The sequence below is a fragment of the Pongo abelii genome, chromosome 1 (genome assembly GCF_028885655.2).
Source record: "Pongo abelii isolate AG06213 chromosome 1, NHGRI_mPonAbe1-v2.0_pri, whole genome shotgun sequence".
NCBI lineage: Eukaryota > Metazoa > Chordata > Mammalia > Primates > Hominidae > Pongo > Pongo abelii.
In genome coordinates this window covers 177260775-177286816 of record NC_071985.2, presented here as the reverse complement: position 1 = coordinate 177286816, position 26042 = coordinate 177260775, and the positions used below count along the sequence as shown (strand labels likewise).

At 38.8% G+C, this 26042-nt stretch overlaps 2 long non-coding RNA genes across 2 annotated transcripts in view; one reads left to right on the top strand and one right to left on the bottom strand.

Annotated features, from left to right (window-relative positions):
* LOC112133146 (uncharacterized) overlaps positions 1-26042 on the top strand; it is an 86565-nt gene that overhangs the window by 46071 nt on the left and 14452 nt on the right. The window lies entirely within an intron of this gene.
* Positions 986-26042, bottom strand: part of LOC134760894 (uncharacterized) — a 34346-nt gene continuing 9289 nt past the window's right edge. Inside the window, exons 2-3 of the long non-coding RNA XR_010138948.1 lie at positions 12771-12817; positions 986-1509 (exon numbers count right to left, since the gene is read on the bottom strand). This is a non-coding gene — a long non-coding RNA (uncharacterized LOC134760894). The remainder of the gene's footprint in view (positions 1510-12770; positions 12818-26042) is intronic.

Here is a 26042-nt window from a genome sequence, read left to right as displayed (position 1 = left end):
AGAATACCACTATATATATACATATATATATATACACACATATATATATACATATATATATACACACACATATATATGTATATATATAGTTTATTTGGCTCATGATTCTAGAGGCTATATATATATATATTTTTTTCCCCAGCCTACCCATGGCCACCCATGGACCAATCAGCACACACTTCCTCCCTTCTGAAGCCCGTAGAAACTCTGGACTCAGCCAGACTTGAGCAGACACTGGGGATGGCCAGCTGCATATACAGTTATATATATGTAACTATATATATAACCATATATATATAACCATATATATATATAACCATATATATATAATCACACATATATATAACCATATATATGTATAACCATATATATATATATAAAACCATATATATATATATAAAACCATATATATATATATATAGTATATTTGGCTCATGATTCTAGAGGCTGGGTTCAAGAGCATGGGACCAACAGCAGCTCAGCATTTGGTGAAGGCCTTCTTGCTGCTTCATAACATTGTGGAAGGGCAACAGAGTGCATGTAAGAAAAGGAAGAGAGGAAAAGGGGGCAGAACTCTTGCAATAACTAACTCACTTTTTTTGATAATGGCATTAATCCATTCATGAGGGTGGAGTCCCATAATTTAATCACCTCTTTAAGGTCCTGCTTCTCAACACTGTTACGGTGGCAATTAAGTTTCAACATGAGTTTTGGCAGGACATAGAAATATTGAAAACCATAGAAATATTCAAAAGTATTAAATTATGCAATAATTGAAACCATAGAAATGTTCAAAAGTATGAAATTATGCAATAATATTCTGTTTATGAAAATTAAAGATTTTTCACTCATTTATGAAAACTTTCTTACTAACCATAAATACAAATATGTATATTTAAAAGATAAACATTGAAATATAGATATTTTCCATCTACCTTGTACTGGTTAACTTGCTGAATAAAATATTACCCTAAAATTCAGTGGCTTAAAACAACAGCCTGTTATTATTGCTTATGTTTCTACGAGTCCACTGGAGGTCTGCTGACAACTAATCTAGGTGGACTCTGAGGGCAACTCTGCTCCATGTGTCTCTCATTCTCCTGTGACTAGTAGTTTGCTTGAGCAGGTCCTTCTCATGGTGATGGCAGACGTATAGCTGGAAACACTGGAGGCTTCTTAAGACCTAGGCTGAGCACTGGTATACTGTCATTTCCATCATCTTTCATTGTTCCAAGCAAGTTACATGGTCGTGTATCAAGTCAAGGGGCAGGGAAGTATATTCCATCCATGATGAGGCCATGGCAAAGATGTATATGGTGGCACAGGTGAAAAATCAAGGCTATTAACAGAATTTACTTCATACCTGTAGCAAGAATCTGCAGTAGCTTCCAACAAAAGGCATAGAGAGGGTCTATCACTAAAAATTTGGTCTAAAAGCGACCATTTACAATACCACACCAGGCCAAAGGAAACTGTTGTCATCAGGCATGGTTATGATTTCTGAGATTCCTGATAGTCAAGGCAAAAGGGAAAGGAAAATAAGATGTCTGAGAAAATGAAGAGTAGCAATTTGTGATGAAAATTAAATAGACACATATATATCTAACTCACCAATATATTTACTCTAGATGTATACATTCACATACATTTCACATAGTTAGAAAATGGACTGTTAGCATATTACAAGATAAATTCTTAATCTAATAGTCTCATACATGCCCATCATTCATGCTCTCTCTTTCAAATATTGTTCTTACTTTTTACAAAAAAAAATTTGAGATCTGAGAATTTTTCCCCTTTTACTCAGAGTTATCTCTGTGTGTAGGGTCATTTAATGATAAGGAACAGACCGTCCCTTTTACCTCTGAAGAGTACCCTGTTTTTCAGCCAAGAGAGACCAGACAAAGATAACCAGGCAGATTTTTTTTCACCCCTAGTGTCTGACTGGATGACAAAGAAGTCTGGTACTTTAGCCAAGTTGTCTGCCAACAATTCCTTTTCTTCACTTGCTATTAGTTTCCTGGTCACAAGAAAAAAAGCAAAACAAAACAGTCTTCATCAACTTATGGACATCTTACTTTCCCACTTAATAAATATTTGGGTCTATCTGTTGCCTCACATCCCGTGTGAGTTGGTATGAGAACCAGTCTGACTATTTTGTATAGAAACAAACACTTAGATATGTGCCTTTGGGCAAATATCTGCAACACTGGTGATACTTTGCATATGTATACTTTTTTCAGTTTCTCAAATAAGTGGCAACATGGTGAGATTGAAAGGTTTGGGTCTGTAACGGCCTCCAATTTTATCCTATTTACTTACTCTGTGTGAAACACAAACATCAGTTAATATATTAGAATCTCAATTTTTTCATTGGTAAAAGTGATGACAATTATATCTACTTTTAAGTATGGTTAAAAGGATTAACACAGAGAGAGAGAGAGTGTGTGTGTGTTTGGCAGGGTGGTAGCACATGTTAAGTATTATTCAACAGATGTTAGACTCCTTTCCTGTATGAAGTCAGGACAACTATCCTTATTCATTAATTAAATACAAGCTAAGAACCTGTGCCATATCAAAAAGAGTAAATCAAACAAATAAGAAAACTAAACTATAAAATTAGAAGTGAGTTTCCAGGGGTCACACAAGATAAAGACCTGAAGGCTAGAAACCGTATTTCCTGGTTCTCAATCCATTGTCTATTCTATTGCTATATTTTGCATTCATTTATTCATTCATTCATTGAATCAATCATCCGTTCCTCCATTCATCATTTGCACTCATTCTATTCAAGGGCTTCTTATATAGCTGTATAGGTTGTACATGTCATAATGGCTGTGTGACCTGGCCTCTTCCAAACTTCACAAACCATGCCCTTCCAATGCTTACTATAGCATTGTTCTTATTCTAGCTACACTGTGCATTTTTCAGTTTGCTTATATTGAAATTGTGTACCATATTATTAGTCTTATTAACAAGTTCAAATGAAGAGCGACAAGTGAGACTTTGTGTCTTTCCTCTCATCCAGGTATTCTCACTTTGCCTCCTCAGAAGTTCATTTAAATAAAAGTAATCAATGTATCCATGTTGGAACTTAGGGATGGCCCAGCCTGGATAAGGTCTATAAAATGTGTCCCTTGTGCTACAATTGGCTAAAGCATCATTAAACAGAGGAACAGATTCTATGCAGCAGGTTTGTGATAATAGCATTGCGTTCCTTCTCATTGAGGAGGAAGGCTTTAGCCAGGGACAACTTCAATTTTGGTCTGGTCTCAACTGCTCGTTCTTTCCAAATTATTCAGATTAGCTTCTGAGTCATTCCCCCATTATGGACCTAAAACAGCTTTGCTCTGGGGTCCTGATTATTTGCAACAGGAGCTCTCTATACTATTTTTATGAAACTGTTTGTGTTTTTCAGGGTTTACTTCAAATATTGAGGTATATTAATCTGTTCCTACACTGCTATAAATAAAAACCAGAGATTGGGTGATTTATAAAGAAAAAAGGTTTAATTGGCTCATGGTTATGCAGACTGCACAGAAAGCATGATGTTGGCTTCTGCTGGGCTTCTGGGGAGCCTCAGGAAACTTACGATTATGGCGGAAGGCGAAGTGGGAGTGAGCACCTCATATGGCTGGAGCAGGAAGAAGTGGAGGGAGATGCCACATATATTTAGGCAACCAGACTCATGAGAACTCACTATCACAAGAACAGCACCGGAGGAGGAGCCAAGATGGCCGAATAGGAACAGCTCCGGTCTACAGCTCCCAGCACGAGCGACGCAGAAGACGGGTGATTTCTGCATTTCCATCTGAGGTACCATGTTCATCTCACTAGGGAGTGCCAGACAGTGGGCGCAGGTCAGTGGGTGAGTGCACCATGCACCAGCCGAAGCAGGGGTGAGGCATTGCCTCACTCGGGAAGCGCAAGGGGTCAGGGAGTTCCCTTTCCAGGGGTGACAGACGGCACCTGGAAAATCGGGCCACTCCCACCCGAATACTGTGCTTTTCCGACGGGCTTAGGAAACGGTGCCCCAGGACAGTATAGCCCACACCTGGCTCAGAGGGTCCTACGCCCACGGAGTCTCGCTGATTGCTAGCACAGCAGTCTGAGATCAAACAGCAAGGCGGCAGTGAGGCTGGGGGAGGGGCGCCCGCCATTGCCCAGGCTCGCTTAGGTAAACAAAGCAGCCTGGAAGCTTGAACTGGGTGGAGCCCATCACAGCTCAAGGAGGCCTGCCTGCCTCTGTAGGCTCCACCTCTGGGGGCAGGGCACAGACAAACAAAAAGACAGCAGTAACCTCTGCAGACTTAAATGTTCCTGTCTGACAGCTTTGAGGAGAGCAGTGGTTCTCCCAGGATGCAGCTGGAGATCTGAGAACAGGCTGACTGCCTCCTCAAGTGGGTCCCTGACCCCTGACCCCTGAGCAGTCTAACTGGGAGGCACCCCCCAGCAGGGGCAGACTGACACCTCACATGGCCGGCCAGGTACTCCAACAGACCTGCAGCTGAGGGTCCTGTCTGTTAGAAGGAAAACTAACAGAAAAGACATCCTCACCAAAAACCCATCTGTACATCACCATCATCAAAGACCAAAAGTAGATAAAACCACAAAGATGGGGAAAAAACAGAGCAGAAATACTGGAAACTCTAAAAAGCAGAGTACCTCTCCTCCTCCAAAGGAATGCAGTTCCTCACCAGCAACAGAACAAAGCTGGACGGAGAATGACTTTGACGAGCTGAGAGAAGAAGGCTTCAGACAATCAAATTACTCCGAGCTATGGGAGGATATTCAAACCAAAGGCAAAGAAGTTGAAAACTTTGAAAAAAATTTAGAAGAATGTATAACTAGAATAACCAATACAGAGAAGTGCTTAAAGGAGCTGATGGAGCTGAAAACCAAGGCTCGAGAACTACATGAAGAATGCAGAAGCCTCAGGAGCTGATGCAATCAAATGGAAGAAAGGATATCAGCCCTGGAAGCTGAAATGAATGAAATGAAGCGAGAAGGGAAGTTTAGAGAAAAAAGAATAAAAAGAAATGAGCAAAGCCTCCAAGAAATGTGGGACTATGTGAAAAGACCAAATCTACGTCTGATTGGTGTACCTGAAAGTGACGGGGAGGATGGAAACAAGTTGGAAAACACTCTGCATGATATTATCCAGGAGAACTTCCCCAATCTAGCAAGGCAGGCCAACATTCAGATTCAGGAAATACAGAGAACGCCACAAAGATACTCCTCGAGAAGAGCAACTCCAAGACACATAATTGTCGGATTCACCAAAGTTGAAATGAAGGAAAAAATGTTCAGGGCAGCCAGAGAGAAAGGTCGGGTTACCATCAAAGGGAAGCCCATCAGACTAACAGCGGATCTCTCGGCAGAAACCCTACAAGCCAGAAGAGAGTGGGGGCCAATATTCAACATTCTTAAAGAAAAGAATTTTCAACCCAGATTTTCATATCCAGCCAAACTAAGCTTCATAAGTGAAGGAGAAATAAAATACTTTACAGATAAGCAAATGCTGAGAGATTTTGTCACCACCAGGCCTGCCCTGAAAGAGCTCCTGAAGGAAGCGCTAAACATGGAAAGGCACAACCGGTACCAGCCACTGCAAAATCATACCGAAACGTAAAGACCATCGAGACTAGGAAGAGACTGCATCAACTAACGAGCAAAATAACCAGCTAACATCATAATGACAGGATCAAATTCACACATAACAATATTAACTTTAAATGTAAATGGACTAAATGCTCCAATTAAAAGACACAGACTGCCAAATTGGATAAAGACTCAAGACCCATCAGTGTGCTGTATTCAGGAAACCCATCTCACGTGCAGAGACACACATAGGCTCAAAATAAAAGGATGGAGGAAGATCTACCAAGCAAATGGAAAACAAAAAAAGGCAGGGGTTGCAATCCTAGTCTCTGATAAAACAGACTTTAAAGCAACAAAGATCAAAAGAGACAAAGAAGGCCATTACATAATGGTAAAGGGATTAATTCAACAAGAAGAGCTAACTATCCTAAATATATATGCACCCAATACAGGAGCACCCAGATTCATAAAGCAAGTCCTGAGTGACCTACAAAGAGACTTAGACTCCCACACATTAATAATGGGAGACTTTAACACCCCACTGTCAACATTAGACAGATCAACGAGACAGAAAGTCAACAAGGATACCCAGGAATGGAACTCAGCTCTTCACCAAGCGGACCTAATAGACATCTACAGAACTCTCCACCCCAAATCAACAGAATATACATTTTTTTCAGCACCACACCACACCTATTCCAAAATTGACCATATACTTGGAAGTAAAGCTCTCCTCAATAAATGTAAAAGAACAGAAATTATAACAAACTATCTCTCAGCTCACAGTGCAATCAAGCTAGAACTCAGGATTAAGAATCTCACTCAAAACCGCTCAACTACATGGAAACTGAACAACCTGCTCCTGAATGTCTACTGGGTACATAACGAAATGAAGGCAGAAATAAAGATGTTCTTTGAAACCAATGAGAACCAAGACACAACATACCAGAATCTCTGGGATGCATTCAAAGCAGTGTGTAGAGGGAAATTTATAGCACTAAATGCCCACAAGAGAAAGCAGGAAAGATCCAAAACTGACACCCTAACATCACAATTAAAAGAACTAGAAAAGCAAGAGCAAACACATTCAAAAGCTAGCAGAAGGCAAGAAATAACTAAAATCACAGCAGAACTGAAGGAAATAGAGACACAAAAAACCCTTCAAAAAACTAATGAATCCAGGAGCTGGTTTTTTGAAAGGATCAACAAAATTGATAGACTGCTAGCAAGATTAATAAAGAAAAAAAGAGAGAAGAATCAAATAGATGCAATAAAAAATGATAAAGGGGATATCACCATCAATCCCACAGAAATACAAACTACCATCAGAGAATATTACAAACACCTCTACACAAATAAACTAGAAAATCTAGGAGAAATGGATAAATTCCTCAACACATACACCCTCCCAAGACTAAACCAGGAAGAAGTTGAATCTCTGAATAGACCAATAACAGGAGCTGAAATTGTGGCAATAATCAATAGCTTACCAACCAAAAAAAGTCCAGGACCAGATGGGTTCACAGCCGAATTCTACCAGAGGTACAAGGAGGAACTGGTACCATTCCTTCTGAAACTATTCCAATCAATAGAAAAAGAGGGAATCCTCCCTAACTCATTTTATGAGGCCAGCATCATCCTGATACCAAAGCCTGGCAGAGACACAACAAAAAAAGAGAATTTTAGACCAATATCCTTGATGAACATTGATGCAAAAATCCTCAATAAAATACTGGCAAACCGAATCCAGCAGCACATCAAAAAGCTTATCCACCATGATCAAGTGGGCTTCATCCCTGGGATGCAAGGCTGGTTCAATATAAGCAAATCAATAAATGTAATCCAGCATATAAACAGAACCAAAGACAAAAACCACATGATTATCTCAATAGATGCAGAAAAGGCCTTTGACAAAATTCAACAACCCTTCATGCTAAAAACTCTCAATAAATTAGGTATTGATGGGATGTATCTCAAAATAATAAGAGCTATTTATGACAAACCCACAGCCAATATCATACTGAATGGGCAAAAACTGGAAGTATTCCCTTTGAAAACTGGCACAAGACAGGGATGCCCTCTCTCACAACTTCTATTCAACATAGTGTTGGAAGTTCTGGCCAGGGCAATTAGGCAGGAGAAAGAAATCAAGGGTATTCAAGTAGGAAAAGAGGAAGTCAAATTGTCCCTGTTTGCAGATGACATGATAGTATATCTAGAAAACCCCATTGTCTCAGCCCAAAATCTCCTTAAGCTGATAAGCAACTTCAGCAAAGTCTCAGGATACAAAATCAATGTACAAAAATCACAAGCATTCTTATACATCAATAACAGACAAACAGAGAGCCAAATCATGAGTGAACTCCCATTCACAATTGCTTCAAAGAGAATAAAATACCTAGGAATCCAACTTACAAGGGATGTGAAGGACCTCTTCAAGGAGAACTACAAACCACTGCTCAAGGAAATAAAAGAGGATACAAACAAATGGAAGAACATTCCATGCTCATGGGTAGGAAGAATCAATATCATGAAAATGGCCATCCTTCCCAAGGTAATTTACAGATTCAATGCCATCCTCATCAAGTTACCAATGACTTTCTTCACAGAATTGGAAAAAACTACTTTAAAGTTCATAGGGAACCAAAAAAGAGCCTGCATCGCCAAGTCAATCCTAAGCCAAAAGAACAAAGCTGGAGGCATCACACTACCTGACTTCAAACTATACTACAAGGCTACAGTAACCAAAACAGCATGGTACTGGTACCAAAACAGAGATATAGATCAATGGAACAGAACAGAGCCGTCAGAAATAATGCCACATATCTACAGCTATCTGATCTTTGACAAACCTGAGAAAAACAAGCAATGGGGAAAGGATTCCCTATTTAATAAATGGTGCTGGGAAAACTGGCTAGCGATATGTAGAAAGCTGAAACTGGATCCCTTCCTTACACCTTATACAAAAATCAATTCAAGATGGATTAAAGACTTAAATGTTAGACCTAAAACCATAAAAACCCTAGAAGAAAACCTAGGCATTACCATTCAGGACATAGGCATGGGCAAGGACTTCATGTCTAAAACACCAAAAGCAATGGCAACAAAAGCCAAAATTGACAAATGGGATCTAATTAAACTAAAGAGCTTCTGCACAGCAAAAGAAACTACCATCAGAGTGAACAGGCAACCTACAAAATGGGAGAAAATTTTTGCAACCTACTCATCTGACAAAGGGCTAATATCCAGAATCTACAATGAACTCCAACAAATTTACAAGAAAAAAACAAACAACCGCATCAAAAAGTGGGCGAAGGAATGAACAGACACTTCTCAAAAGAAGACATTTATGCAGCCAAAAAACACATGAAAAAATGCTCACCATCACTGGCCATCAGAGAAATGCAAATGAAAACCACAATGAGATACCATCTCATACCAGTTAGAATGGCAATCATTAAAAAGTCAGGAAACAACAGGTGCTGGAGAGGATGTGGAGAAATAGGAACACTTTTACACTGTTGGTGGGACTGTAAACTAGTTCAACCCTTGTGGAAGTCAGTGTGGCGATTCCTCAGGGATCTAGAACTAGAAATTCCATTTGACCCAGCCATCCCATTACTGGGTATATACCCAAAGGACTGGAAATCACGCTGCTATAAAGACACATGCACACGTATGTTTATTGCAGCATTATTCACAATAGCAAAGACTTGGAACCAACCCAAATGTCCAACAATGATAGACTGGATTAAGAAAATGTGGCACATATACACCATGGAATACTATGCAGCCATAAAAAATGATGAGTTCATGTCCTTTGTAGGGACATGGATGAAATTGGAAATCATCATTCTCAGTAAACTATCGCAAGAACAAAAAACCAAACACCGCGTATTCTCACTCATAGGTGGGAATTGAACAATGAGAACACATGGACACAGGAAGGGGAACATCACACTCTGGGGACTGTTGTGGGGTGGGGGGAGGGGGGAGGGGGGAGGGATAGCACTGGGAGATATACCTAATGCTAGATGACGAGTTGGTGGGTGCAGCGCACCAGCATGGCACATGTATACATATGTAACTTACCTGCACGTTGCGCACATGTACCATAGAGCCTAAAGTATAATAATAATAATATTAATAAAAAAAAAAAAAAAAAAAGAACAGCACCAAGGGGGAAATCCACCCCCATGATCCAATCACCTCCCACTAGGCCTCACCTCCAACACTGGGGATTATAATTCATTATGAGATTTGGGCAAGGAGACAGACCTAAACCACATCATGAGGATTCTTTAAAGAATTGGTAAGGAAGTTTTGCTTGGTCTCCAGATACTAACAAACGACAGGTAAAAAGTTACTAAATAGCAAGTCTTGATTTTTATTTCTGCTTATAGGACCCAACAGATTTTTGGTGGTCTGTGTACTCAGGCCAGCTGCCTCTTTATTTTTCAGTTAAGGCTTAGTATGTATCTTTGTCTGTCTTTTAAAAATACATATGTTATTTCTTCCATTGTATGTCAGGAGGAAGTATTTTAAGAGTCCTTGAATTAGGAAGTGTAAATTTCTGGATGGAGTCCAAGATTACAGCAGCCTCCTCCACTGGGGAGAAACCTGGACAACATTAAATTTCCCATGTAGCATCATTAAACATTCTCTTTCTTGCCCTAGTTCATGATTTTATTGTTTAACCAGTTCACACTGACAGTCTTGTGGATTACAGTTCTGTTTGACTGTCAAGTACATACTATTTCCATTATATTACATTCCAATATGTTCTGAAGGAACATGATACATGTGTACATGGAGGAAATGTAAGTGACACCAAGTGGACAGTTCTATTTCTCCTTGAATCTGACTTAATTTTAAGGATTGACTTTTTCCCCTCCTGTTAGCAAATTGTATTAATTGTTCACCTTCACTTTGATATCCTACATTTTGGACCTCTTCAAATTTTACAAGATTTTAAAACCCTAGTTCCTCCATTCCAGCTGATAGGAACTATTTTGCTTTTTTGCTATTTTGAAATTTCACAGGCTTTGAAGTTGATGTGTTTATTTTTATATTACTTTGTTCAGAAGAGTAGCTAACACCATTTAATAACTACCATACACTTGTCTAGCTTCTTGGTTGCTTCTTTGTTTCAGAGGTATCAATAGTTTCTTTTCATTAAATTATTTAAAAACTTACAGATTAATAATGACTTTCTTGAGGGCAGAAATTAGGACTTTTATTCTATTGAATCCTCAGGATATAACCCAAAAACTGGCCACAGAGTTAATGTTTTATAAATATATGTTGCTTATTCTCATCTTAAGTATAAGAAAACCCATCAAATAATAGCCATAAAACGTAGAAATTAATGAAAGTATAAAAACTGCACAGGTGAGTGATATGGTCAGGCTTTGTTTCCCCACCCAAATCTCATCTTGAATTGTAATTCCCATAATCCCCATGTGTCCAAGGGAGAGACCAGGCGGAGGTAATTGAATCATGGGAGTGATTTCCCCAATGCTATTCTTGTGATAGTGAATTCCCACGAGAACTTTTACACTTCTCTCTGCACTTCTCCCTCCTGCCATCTTGTGAAGAAGGTGCCTTATGTCCCCTTCGCCTTCCGCCATGATTGTGAGTTTCCTGAGGCCTCCCCAGCCAGGTGGAACTGTGAGTCAATTAAACCTCTTTTATTTATAAATTACCCAGTCTCAGGCAGTTTTTTATAACAGCATGAAAATGGACTAATACAGTGGGTAAGAACGTGGATTTTAAAGCCACACAGATCCAAGTCCAAATCCTGGATATGCTGCTGGATAATGGTGTAATCTGGATAAGTTAATGATGTCTCTTTGTGTCCTCATCTATAAAATGCAGATAATATCTGTCTTATAAAATTTTAATGAAAACTGAATAAAATAGCGCATGTAAGCACAATACTTAGCTCATAGTTAATGCTCAATAAATAGTATATATCATGTTAATTATTAGCAGTAGTATCAATATTAGTATTACTAGTAGTATTAATGTCAATATTGAAAGGGTGATCCTTTTTGGCATCAGACCCTAATTCTGACATTTACTAGGGTTTTTCTCCAGTTTTTATTGAGTTATAATTTACAAATTTAAATATATGTGTATTTAAGATGTACAACATAGCATTTTTATATAACTATATTTTGTATAATGATTTCCATAATCAAGTTAATTAACATGTGTAATCTCATATAGTTATTATACTATTTTCTTTTTTTGTGGTAAGAACACAAGATCTACTTTCTTAGCAAATCTCAAGTACATAAAACGTGATTATTAACAATAATCACCACGCTGTACAATAGATCTTCAAGCTTATTCACTTTAAGCTGAAAGCTATTTGTTCTGTGGCCTGTGTCAGGTAAGGTCTTTTGAGAAGCCAATGCCAAGACAGGATTAGATGTGTAAGAGGCTTGTTGTGGAAAGTGGTTATGAAGGATAAAGATGGATGGAACAAGAGAAGGCAGGTAATGCCATTCTGGCACCTGTGAAAAGGGAGTGGGAAGGAAGGAGGCTGTTGTAGGAGCTGCAGTTCTGATTACGGTCCTGAGAAATCCCTGGCTAGGCCAATGCAGGGTCTCAGAGCAGATTTATAGGATTCCTGCATTAAGCAGGAATGAACTAACTGTGGTGCCACTGCTGTGTTCTGTCATGTCCTGGAGGCAGGGCAGGTGAAGTATGGCCTTAGCATGAATGCCAAGATCTGAAGAAGAAGCCACATTTTCACCTATGCTGCCAGCAGCAGCTTTTCCTGAATGGAGGTCTGACTAGTGCACCTCCATGCTCACCCCTTGGTCTTAAGGTCTATTTTTCCACTTGTTAGAGTCTCTGTTTGTCATCAGTGACATAAGCAACACACACAAAAAACTCAATTGAGGTACTGTTAGATTTCATTTGGATGATTTGCCTGAAGTACCTGGAACATAGTCAAGTGTTCAGAAAATGTTCATTCATTTCCTTTTCCCCCGGTTTTTCCTTCTATTTTTAACTTCCCATCCCATAAAGGTAGATACCCCATCTTTTCTGAATACTTTTAGTGTCAAGATTCCAGCAAATAACTCAACATGGAAAAATCCTCACTTTTGTCTCATCTTGTAATCTTGGGTAAAATGTACTGACTAAAGTTGAATTACCCAGTTAATGGATTTGACCCTCTTGTTCTTTTATCTATGCAGTCAGCCTTGGAAAGAGAAAAAAAAAAACAGAAAAAATGAAAAGTAATTCATATTTGGCATTAGATTTTATTTCTTGAGGGAATAAGACTTGTGTCTCAGTGAGATTAAATCATTTATGGAAACACTATGTCTTGAATGCTTTGTCCTATTCAAGTCGTGGGGGCACATTCACGAAATAGAACTGTTTAGATCAGAGAAGATGAGCTGAGTGGGGAAGATTGGTATCTTCTCAGCGTTCTCGGAGACAAACCCTGCCGAATTCCAGCCAAATAATAGAGCACACAAAACTAAGGCATAGGTTGAAATAATTACATATTACAGAGAAAAATCGAAAAATAGAAAACATAATTAATGGGATTAGAATTCTACAAAATATTACATAAGCTATGACAAGCAGATGATATATAAATACACATAGTTTTTAAATGATTCTTTCTGTATACATTCTTTCAAAAGTTGCACTTGGGAGAAGCACACACTTTGCTTTTTGCTTCTGCCTTGACTGTAACACATCACAAAAGTGTTGTTAGATTCAAAACACTTTCATGGAGAAGCTTTCCCAGCTCCAAACACAATCAGTTTAAATTAATTATTTTCCAGAATGCATAATGTTGTGTGGTTGTCTCTGGGTGCCTTATAAGCAATATTTAAAAATATATATTATTCTCTGCAGAAAATTTCTCAATAAAGCACCTTTATTTCCATGGTTGGCTTAACAAGGTTAATCCTGTTTGTATCTGTCCATTTTGGATATTTGAATTGAGTTCTGTTGAGAGTCTTTCTATGAGATGGAAGAGAGAGAACACTCAGGTTTTTGTGATGGCATTTGAAGCTCTACATGGTCAGATTTCCTACTAAAGAACTTCAAGAATTCCTCACTGCTCATAGGAAAAAAGGCAGATCATTTGGCCTAGACTTCATTTCTAAATAATTACATATTTAAAGTTACTAAAAATACAAAGAATAATGAAATGAGCACCCATATATCCAAAACCCAGCCTTGCCAAATCTGAACATTTTGCTATTTCAGATTTTTGCTATGATTGAATCATTTTTATTCTAAAATGAGTCTGAAAATTAGAGCTAGACTTGTAGGCTCCTGCTATATCCTTCATCTCATCCAATTCCCACTCTTCCAAGAAGTAACCAATGTCTTAATTTGATGTGCATCGTTCATGCAAGTGTTTTTGTCTTTCTATTATATATGCAATACAGTATGTCTAAAAATAATTCATGACATTTACTAGGTTTTAAAATGTGCATAGAAGTTATATTCTATATATCCAACTGAAATGTATTTTTGTGTGTGGTACAGGAGTGAGGATACACTTGTTTATTCTTTTTACAAACGAATGTTACCACTCTTCTTCGTGTATAGTTTATAATCCTTCCTACCTCATTTTGTAGATTTGTTTAGGTGTTTTTCTTTTCTTCAATTTCTCTTTAAATCAGTTGTGGTAAGTTACATTTTTCTAGAAAATGGCCCATTTCTTCTACATTTTCAAACGTATTAACAAAGTTTTCCGGAGATTAGCTTTAATATTTTTCATTTTCTGTTATTTTTATAATACATCCACTTTTCAAACTTTTAAGGCCTATGATTAACTTCTCTGTCTGCTTTGTTTCCTGACTAACTTCTCCAGAGTTTGTTTTATTATATTAAATTAATTTTTATAATGAAACACAGCTTTTGATTTTAATAATTCTATTATAGGTTTATTTTCTATTTCTTTAATTTCTATTTTCATACTTCTTATTTCTTCATTTGTGTGCTCTTTGGGTTTACACTTCAAAAATGTTTCCAGTTTATTAAATTTTAAGCCTAGCATTTTAATTTTCATGCCTTTTGTTTATAATACAGCATGTCAAGTTACAATTTTTTCTCCAATTACTGCTTTAATTGATTTCTACTTGTTTTGACATTATCATTCACAGAGTTTATATTCTTGGGTGGAGTGGTAAAAGGTGATGAACAAAAATAATTAATAAGTGGTAAAATACATTTTATAGGTGACAAATGCCATAAAATACGTTCAAGGTAAAGGAATGAGGAATTCTGGGGGTAGAGATGGGATTTTTGCTATTTTAAATAGAATTATTAGGCAAGGCCTTACTCACAAGATGATATTTGTGTAAAAACTTGAAGGAAGCACCCTTGCCAATATCTAGGGGAAAAGCATTTAAAGAGAGGGAACTGAAATTTCAAAAACTGAAGTAGAAGCATGGTTAAAGTATTTTTTTCTAGAGTTTCCATTTCTTTATATATTAAACTAAAGTTTGGCCTGCAGCAGGGTTTCCTGACTTTCAGACTTTGGACATTTGCAAATAACCTTCTTGTTATTTACCTTATTCACATACCACCCAAAGAGTGTATAATATATTGCCAAAAAATGCAGAGAGATGGAGTAGAGGTACCACTTATGTTAGCTTCAACCTAAGCAGGAACTTGTTTTTTGAATATTTATTAAGATAAATTTATAAATTTAATAATAATTAAATTGTCTGTGTGAAAACTACAATCATTCAATATTACCAGTGAAATAAGTGCCACATTTAGGAAAACAGATTTAAATTAGAAAACTTAAACTCTTGTTTAGTTCAATTTCCATATGTTTATAAATTCACTACTGAATGAACATTAGATAATTCTATAATTTTCCATAGATATAATTTTTCTGAATCTAAAATCTTCAAATCTAAAATACCCTAAGTGTGATAAGAAATGTTGTTGGTTATCAGTATGATGGTCCCTGACTTACAATGATTCAACTTAATAACTTTTCAACTTTACAATGATGTGAAATTTTCACAATGTCAATGTAACGTACAGTATTCAATAAATTACATGAAATGTTACTTTATTATAAAATAAGCTTTGTGTTAGGTGGTTTTGCCCAACTGTAATGTAAGGCTTATGTAAGTGTCCTGAGCACATTCAAGTAGATTAGGCTAAGCTATGATGTTCAGTAGATTAAGTGTATTAAAAGCATTTTTAACACATAATATTTTCAACTTATGATGGGTTTATAGGGATGTAATTACACTGTAAGTTGAGGAGCGTCTGTATTCTTTTTTTAACTTTTATTTTAAGTTCGGGGTACATGTGCTGGTTTGTTAAAGTATTTGAGGCAGCAAGGAAGTAGGTATGGCTGGAGCAGAATGAACATGGAACATATTTTGAGAATTAACAGGGTATAAATTATTTTAAGTACTTTTACCACTAATGAGATAGGAAGCTACTGGAAGGTTTTAAGCCGAGGATTGACAGAGCCTGACTTTTATTTTTTTTAAGTTTCAAATGTTGAGAGCAGACCCTAGGGGTAAGGACAGAATCAGGGAGGCCAGGTGAAGAAGCTACTAAAATAATCCTGACAAACAATGATAGTGGTTGGATTGTATTCATAGTGGTGAGTGAAGTTAGTGAAAAAAAAAGTAATTATAGTTGTCATTTTTCACATATTACTCTTCCTGCCATTTCTTGTTTATCTTATTTTAAATTCCATCTTCCATGTCTCCTAAATTTCCTAAATGTTTATCTGTCCATACTTAGTAGTTTCTTCAGGTCTATTTTCCATTTCACTAATTATTTCTTAAACTTGTTTTAGGCTACTGTTTATACTTCCTTCCAACTTTGATATTAACAACTGTGTTTTTAATTTATATATTCTTTCTCAAATACATCTTTTTAATGATGTCTCATCCTTCTTTCATATATGTTATATCTTTTATATCTTTAATCATTTTAAAGATTGTACCTTTAATCATATTAAACATACCTAATAGTTTCTATCTATTATCTAAAGCTCTTAGAGGCCTGTTGCTATTGCTTTGCTACCTTTCCCTAATGATTGTTACTTCAGGAACTATGTAATTTTTCTTTGTGAGCTAATTTTCAGTGAGGTTTTAACTTGGGAAACATTTTGTAAACTTGTTTGAAGGTATGTCCTATCAAATGGATTTGTGCTTGCTTCTTCTTGGAGCCCCCAAAATAATAGCTGTGTGTATCCCTTTTATGTTAATTTCTCAGCTTGTAGTTTTCCAGATCATTCATACAGCATTGATTCACTACTGTTGCTGTTGCAAAGATTGTCACACTCCAATCTTGAGTGTCAAAAGTCTTTCGTAATAAATCACTAGAAATGAAAATTTCAATTTTGCGGCCAGGTTGACAAACAAATTTTATTTGTGCCTTCCTATAATGATAGATTTCTTAAACCTTTTATTCTATTTTTGTAGCCCTAGGAAAGCTCTTACACTGTGGATAGATATCAGTTATGCTTCCTTCTATCCCAACATTTCAGGCCTAATATCTCCTTCTTCATCCATTTGCATGCATCAAATTCAAGAGTTTTTTTAGTCCCAGGGTTTCCTTATGAGCTTACTGGTGAAGTGTACAGGGTTTTTGTTTCTGTTTTTCTTTTTTTTTTTTTAGTTTCTGTGGATTTTTCTTTTTTGTTGGTTCACTTATGCCTTTAAATGGTGTTTGTTGTGTTTTATGGAGCTGTCAAATGTGACATCTTGACAGAAGTAGATGGTGAACTGTTTTGACACTTTGTGATCTGTTACTAATTTATCTTTCTGGTTTTATATTTATTACCCATTGATTTACTCATACTAGCTTAATGACTTGGCCAAATTGACAAGTTATTACATTGCTTCTGCTGTTTTTTTCTCCTGGATTTTTTTCCATTGCTAATCTCTTAAAACCATATATAAACCATATATTGAGGCTCAGCTTAAATGTCAATCCTTTCAGGAATCTGCCTTTCATATGCCAATGGGCAGGGGTATTTGCTCCTATGATGTCTTATCTGCACCTCTTCATTAGTGCCCATGGGCTCCCCCATCTATTGTGCTTATTGTTATGCTCTTACCTTCTCCAGCATCACCCTGCCCTAGCATTAGACTGAGAACATATGGTCCAGGACAAGATCTGTGCTTGATTCATTCTGTATGTAACCCAGGCATAGCACTATGTCTTTCAGAGTCTGAGAGTATATTAAACAAAATTGTGTAAAAGTAGAGTTTCAAGCAGAAGCTGTAATATAAACATACCATGAATGGAATTGGTATATCTAGTGAATGCTTAGATTAGATGTCTGTAAATCTATTCCAATTTTAAGAACTAATAAAAATAATAATAAAAGCGGTAGGAGGCAGCCAAATGCCTAGGCAGATAGGGGTAACTCCCCAGTGAAACCCCACCTCCAAGCCAAAGACAGTTTAAAGCCTAAAAGACTAGGTACAAGTTAAATCCTTAGACTGGATTGAGAACTTGTCTTCCTGTTTGGCATTCTTTCCTCTTGATCCTCACCCTTCACCTATTTTACCTATACCTACCCTTTGCTAATTGTTTTTCTATACTGTCATGCCCACCTTTGAGTAGTGACTTTGCTTCAACATTTATTGCATATTCACAAACCAATCAGCATGCACTTCCCATCCTGTGTCTATAAAGACCCCAGAATCAGTTGGTAGAGGGGGAGACAGGCTGCCTTTGGGGAAGAGACAACTTGACTTTGGGGAAGACCATCTGCCCTTCCCATCCCCTCTCTAGTTTCCCTCTTCACTGAGAGCCGTTTTCATTGCTCAGTAAAATTTTCTGCCTTCACCATCCTTCAATTGTCTGCATGACTTCATTCTTCTTGGACAATGGACAAGAACTTGGGACCCACCAAGTGTGGTTACCCAGAAACGCTATCACGCTGGCTCTTTGCCCTCACTGGTGGAGGGCAGCCACCTCACACAATGAGGCAAGGGGCCAACTGAGTTGCTAACATGCCACCGTCCGTGGAAGGTGTAACTAAAGGAGCACTGTAACATCCCCTCTGGGGCTTCAGGATCATGGGCACCTGCCACATTCCCCTCAAGGCAACACACCTGATCTGACCACCGGCACTGCACGGAGCTTGTTCCTGTATCGGCACTCAGAGCGGCTGGCTGGTTCCTCACCCACTCGCTCATGTGCTCCCTCCCACAAGGGGTTGAGTGCAGTAGGCTGAGTAGAGGGGGCACCCCTGCCATGAGTTCAGCAAAGGGGTCAAGAAAACTCCTGCATCAATAATAGCCCAAATGGTTAAGCCTATTATGTTTCAGGCACTTTGCTAGGTGCTTTACTTAGTTGATCTCTAATTCTCCTGACAATTCAGAAAAACAGATGAGGTTAAGGTAGTTGCTGAAGATCAGAGGCAGTAAAAGTCAGAGCTGAGATTTGGATCTAGATCTATCTAGCTTCCAAAGACAACAAAAGGCAAATGTACATAATTGCCAAAAGAGGAAAGCAATAAGCTTTAGTGAAGAGAAAGTATTGTTTATTCCATGTAGATGGTCAGAGATGGTAGACTGAAGTAGATGAAATTGGAAAAATGCCACTCATTTGTTAAGGTACAGTTCCAGTGTCCCCTCATCCAGGAAGCACTGACTCCCCTGCCTAGTTTCTTCCTTCTGGTTTTCCTCAGTCTTCTCTGTATTTACCACATTTTTTACATTTTAATCACTTGATTTTAATAATCTGTTTATGGGTTTTTTTCTCCACTAGCCAATGACTGTCTTAAGGACAGGAACTTTAATTTTTTTTACTCTTTTTTCATGCTATTCTCATAAAATATTAATGTGTTTCTATCAAAATATTTACATAACATATTCTGGTCTCAGAGATTCATAATGCAAATAAGTAAATAAAGGTTCTAAGAACTCTTGCAAAAGAGATTTGTTTAGCCTCAGCTAAAGTAACATTTCCCAATTCTGTTTGACCACAGAACTCTTTTTTTTTTAGAACACTTATTGATATTTGTGTACTAATATTTTGGAAAATAAACCTTGATATAGTTTTCATACATTACTTTCTTTAATGTTTCTTTTCTCTTTGTTTTTGGGGTGATAGATAAGTAGTAGAGTTCACTAATTTTATAATATAAAATAAATTTTCATCATATCAATTGCTAAAAGAAAGTATGCTGTGTAGCAAGCGGTAAACAGTTTGTTAAAGAAAACTGCTTTCTTGGTAAGAAAAAGTAGTTGGCATTTCTGTCTTTGAGGTAGCCACACTTGACCTAGGAATGTGTGTGTGTCTGCATGGTGTGTGTGTTTGTGTGGCGGGGCGGGTATGTGGTATGTGTGGTGGGGCATCCCTAAATCCAATCCAGATTTGCTCCTCACTTTGATTACTCTTTTAGATTGTTACTTCGTTCCTTCACAAGCATAGACTTCTTTGTCTGCTGCTTCTGTTGAAGCACATAAATCCAAGTGGCAGCTGTAATATTTAGAAGTACAAAATACATGGGAAAGGGCTCAACAGTTTTCTCAGTGCCAATGGCAGCCAAGGGCTGAGCTGTGTGTGTCATAAATGGTAGGGCTGTCCAAAGGAAAAAATCCTTTGTAGGCAGTTTTATCCTCTTTAAATTTTTTGCTTTTAAAGAGTGTAATATTTCAGTAGCAGAAGCAGTTACAATCAAACCTCACCTGTTTTTTACATCTCACAGCTCCTTCGGGAACAAAGCAAATGAAGATGACCCAGGGAAAAAGGGGTAGTGATGCCAAGTTCTTAGCAGAACAGCTTTCCAAAAGACGTGCTATGCAGAGGTGCTTTTCTGTTTTATAACCATTTTGGTGTCTCTTGCCCCATGAAATGACTCTAGAAAAGTCTCCTTTTCTGCAGCCATAAATGCCTCTACTGTGATCCTCAGGAAAACACTCATAAAACACACTCACGTGAGGAATTCAATGTTATTTGTCTCATGAGTCCCCAGTATACTACATATGTAGGCATAGACCTATATTTAATACCAAAGCATTTGGAAGTGGTGCACCCCAAGATTCTCAGTTTCCAGTATAATTATAAAGCACTTGCTAAAGTAGAGTGAAAAAGATGTTTTTATTCCTTAATGTTGTTTTTGTTTTATTTACTATGCTTGGTAAGTAGGTAGACTCCTAAATAAAAAACAAAAGTTAATTTTAAAATATTGCTGGTAACATTTTGATCAGGAAAAATACCATTATTGAGGACCTACCATGGATCAGCATTATGCATTTTATTCCACTAAATTCTCACAATGCTCTTATAAGATAACATTTATTCTCATTTTACATATGAGGAAAAAAGATCTCAGAGGCTGAGAGGTCACAGAGTTATGAAACGCTAGAGCTAATGTCTGAAACAAGGTTCAACATCTCCAAGGGTATAATAGGAATGCTGGAGGAATGGAGGCAATTTCAGTCAAGTTATCTATGAGATAGTATCTGCAGCAAGACATGAGGACATGAGCCTAGAGTCACTGTGTTGCAGGATTTTTCTCAGCCCCTTTACTGGACTCTCAGAAGGGGTGCCATCTACTCAGCCCACTGTGCTCAACCCCTTGCTGGAGGGAGCACATGAGTGAGCAAGTGCAGAACCTGGCTGGCCACTCCATGGAGCAAGCTCCATGCGGGGCCTGCATCCAAAGCAGGTGTGCCACCTCAAGGTGAATGCGGCAGCCCCCAGGTGAGGGTGCCTGTGACCTTGAAGCCCCAGAGGGGGCGTTACAGTGCTTCTTTAGTTTCACCATCCATTGACAGTGGCCTGTTAGCAGCTCAGTTGGCTCCTTGCCTCATTGCATGGGGTGGCTGCCCTCTGCCACTGAAGGCAAAGGGCCAGTGTGACAACCTTTCTAGGTACCCACACTCAGTGGGTCCCGAGCTCTTGTCTAGCATCCAAGAAGAATGAAGTCACATGGATGGTTGAAGTATGGTGAAGGCAGATAATTTTATTGAGCAATGAAAATGGCTGTCAGCAGAGAGGAGAGCTGGGGATGGGATGGGAAGGTCAGGTCCTCTTCCCCAAAGTCAGGTTGTCTCTTCCCTAAGGTCAGGCCATCTCACTTTCTACCTACCGAGTCTGGGATCTTTATAGGCACAGGACACGGAATGCATGCTGATTTGTTTGTGAGTATGCAAAAAAGGTTAAAGCAAAAGACACTACTCAAAGTTGGGCATGACAGTGTAGAAAACCAATTAGGAAAGGATAGGTATATGTAAAATAGGTGAAGGGTGGGGATCAATCAGAGGAAAGCATGCCAAACAGGAAGACAAGTTCTCAATCCAGTCCGAGGATTTAACTTGTAGCTTGGCTTTCAGGCTTTAAACTCTCTTCGGCTTGGAGGTAGGATTTCACTGGAGACCCGACCCTATCTTCCTAGGCATCTGGCTGCCTCCTGTTACTATCAATTGCAGGAAAACATTAGCCAAGGATGTCAGAATAGAAGGCATGAACAGAATTGGGGCCATTAATGCAATTTGTCCACCATGCTGGGGCATAGTAAACAAGGAGTGAAATGTCACAAAAAGAGATTGAGGAAGTAAACAGGATTTGGACAACACAGGGCCTTGTAGGGTATGCTAACGGGGACTTCTTTTATTTTAAGGCCAAAAAGGAAGTCCCGATGATGACCTGGACTAGGTGGTAGCAGTGGGCAGATTTGAGATATTTTGTTTCTGTTGAATGGGCAGAATTTGGTGATGCTTTAAATGTGAGGGCTGACAGGGAGACATCACTTCTGGTTCATCGCCTCCTCTGTCTGTGATGGTGGTGCTATTCCCTAAGATGGAGAAGGGTGGGGACTAACTGGGGTTCGAGGGGCAGAAATCAAAAGTACCACTGGGGTCATAGAATTAGCTAGTGTCAAGTTAAAAGGAAAAGAATACAGAAACTACTAGATATTTCTTCCAAAGAAGCATCTGTTGCAGGAAAATGGCCGCAAAGGTCAGGGGCGCATTATAACTTTCATAGCTCTTTGCACTTTTGTTTTCTTGGGCCTCTTCCTCCATTAATATTTTAAAATGTTTTATAACTATATTGGTGTAATGACAAATATAATCTAAGCTAGCATCATTGTCATACACTTATTTTTTTCTTCTGATGAAAAAATAAAAATGAAAACATTTCTTTGGCCTCTAAATCGTGGGCCCAAGGTACTGTGCCTGATGGATATGTTGGCTCTCGTAACAGTGTTGAAATGAGGGGAAAGCAAAAGGGGAATGGGGTATTCCAGCAACACTAAGGTCCTGCCACCAATGGGCTAGAGTTCGTGAGCTGCACGTATCCGCCGATAGCACTGGAACCACCAAATGCTGCAACCCCATTGTTCCCTCAATTGCTGCGGCTGCTCAAAGTGCTATCATGGAAATTTCTGGAATGGTCACAACTGCCACTGAGCAGAAAATATCAGGGTTGCCATTGCCAGAGGTACTGCCAACTGCTGAACTGTTCTTAATTTCTTGTCCTTTCTCATCTCCCTGTAGTATGTTTTATTGGCAGAACCTGATGGGTAGTCAGCAGGCCTGGGAGTCTGGGGCCTGTCATTTACAGGCTTCCAGTCCTCCATCCATGAGACCACAAGAGAGCAAATTCTGGATTGATAATCAACCAATAAGTATCTGGCATATGCATGTTAAGTTTGAGATGTCTGCGAAAGATACCAATGGAAATGTCAAGTGAGAGCACTTTGAGGGGGGTATGGAGAAATGAGTTAGACAACTAAGCCTGCAACTAAGATCACCAACGTTTCCACCAGATAAAAGAAGAAAAACTGGCAGAAGAGCCTGAGAAGAAATCCAGGTGGAAAAGCAGCCAAATGTAGAAGCTAAGAGGGGAGAATGTTTTTAGAAAGGGGGGATGAGCAGCTGCGTTAAACACTGCTGAAAGGCTTAAGAAGACAAAAACATGAAAATGTCATTGGATTTCACATCATGGCCATTGTTGGTAACCTTGACGAGGGTAATTTCAATCAAGAGCTATGCACAGGGGCCAAAATGGCTTCATGCTTTCTGATTTACTTTATGAAATCCCCTATGGTATGTGGATTATTACCTCACACATCTACTGAGTTCCAAACTCAGCTTTCTGACAAGTCCAGTCTTGTTTCTACTATCTCAAAAAGTTATAAAATAATCACTGTCCTTCCTTTATGAGCAATAACACTGAGAAATAGAAGGTTCCAATCCTTTCTTGCAGAAATTCTGGCCATGTGCAACTTGGACCACATGGAATCTCAAATTTAAAAATATTCTTAGATGAAAAATTCCAAAGCCTCTGGGATTTCTCATCGGTAAGTGCTTTGAGTGTGCACAGATGGAAACCAGGAGTAGGTATGGTCTTCCCATTACCACCACCCCAACACTTATTTTATCATCCTTTCTTTAAAGAGCAGAGAAGTTTTGGTGTTCTGATCCCTTTATTTTAAGGCAATGGCAGATAATTTTAGATCACATCTGTCAGCTAAAAAAATCCAAGGAAGCTGTTGCATGCTAGTCAGCCTTCAGAAGATGAAAGGTCAAATAATAACTGGTGAGGTGAGAGGAGCTGTGAAAGGGGAAAATGAAAATCTATTGAAAAATGAGGAGTTACCATGTAAGGCTAAGTAGCTGAGAAGGGCCCCAGAAGAATATTCTTGCTGATTCCAAAAAGTCCATGGAATTACTAGTGGCACCAACAGGAATATTAAGATAAAGAAAGAATCCAAAGAAGAATGATATTTTGTCATCTCTGGGGCATTAAATTATCTGGGAAAATCAGGTACATTTCTTTTTCCAATTCCTAAGTTTGTCTTTTGCCCACATTGCTGTAATGATTTCCTTATTTGTCTCCGGCAATTGTCATAAGCCCTGATTATGACTCTCTACACTATAGAAAAGATGATGTTCCAAACACACAAGTTTAACCACATAGTTTAAACTCTCCATTGCTTCCCAATACTTTCAGGATAAAGTGCAAATTCCTTAAGAGAGCTTATCTTTCTCACTTCTCCACCTATCTCCCACCAGATACACATACACCCCTGCCCCAAACTCGAACTATAATAACTACTCTCATTTATCCTGGATAATTCCTGTTTTTCATTCCAGCTTAGATATTATTTCATGTGAGAAAAAAAAAAAAGCCTTCTCTAATCTCTAAGACTGGGCTAAGTTCCTTCACTATGTACCTCTAGCCCTGCCTTAACATATTTCTCTATATAGATTATTTGACTGACTTCTCCACTAGACTGTAAACTCTTGAGGGTTGGGACTATGTCTTGTTCACTATTATAACTTGTATTAGTCTGTTTTCATGCTGCTGGAAAAGACATACCCGAGACTGGGAAGAAAAAGAGGTTTAATTGGACTTACAGTTCCACATGACTGGAGAGGCCTTAGAATCATAGTGGGAGGGAAAAAACACTTCTTACATGGTGGCGGCAAGAGAAAATGAAAAAGATGCAAAACCGGGAACCCTTGATAAAACCATCAGACCTTGTGAGACTTATTCACTATCATGAAAACAGTATGGGGGAAACTGCCCCCGTGATTCAAATGATCTCCCACTGGGTCCCTCCCACAACAAATGGGAATTATGGGAATACAATTCAAGAGGAGACTTGGGTAGGGACGCAGAGCCAAACCATATCATTCCACTCCTAGCCCCTCCAAATCTCATGTCCTCACATTTCAAAACCAATCATTCCTTCCTAACAGTTCCCCAAAGTTTAACTCATTTCAGCATTAACCCAAAAGTCCATAGTCCAAAGTCTCATCTGAGACAAGGCAAGTTCCTTCTGCCTATGAGCCTGTAAAATCAAAAGCAAGCTAGTTACTTTCTAGATGCAATGGGGGTATAGGTATTGGGTAAATATAGCCATTCCAAACAGGAGAAATTGTCCAAAACAAAGGGGTTACAGGGCCCATGCAAGTCTGAAATCCAGTGGGGCAGTCAAATTTTAAAGCTCCAAAATGATCTCCTTTGACTCTGTGTCTCACATCCAGGTCATGCTGATGCAAGAGGTAGGTTCCCATAGTCTTGGGCAGCTCTGCCCCTGTAGCTTTGCAGGGCATAACCCCCCTCCTGGCTTCTTCCACAGGCTGGTGTTGAGTGTCTGCAGCTGTTCCAGGTGCATAGTACAAGCTATCACTGGATCTACCATTCTGGGGTCTGGAGGACGGAGGCCCTCTTCTCACAGCTCCACCAGGCAGTGGCCCAGTAGGGACTCAGTGTGGGGCTTCAACCCCATATTTCCCTTCCAAACTGCCCTAGCAGAGGTGAGGGCCCCACCCCTGTGAGAAACCTTTGCCTGGGCATCCAGGCATTTCCATACATCTTCTGAAATCTAGGTGGAGGTTCCCAAACATCAATTCTTGACTTCTGTGCACCCAGAGGCTCAACATCACATGGAAGCTGCCTAAGTTTGGGGTTTGCACCCTTTGAAACTATGGGCTGAGCTG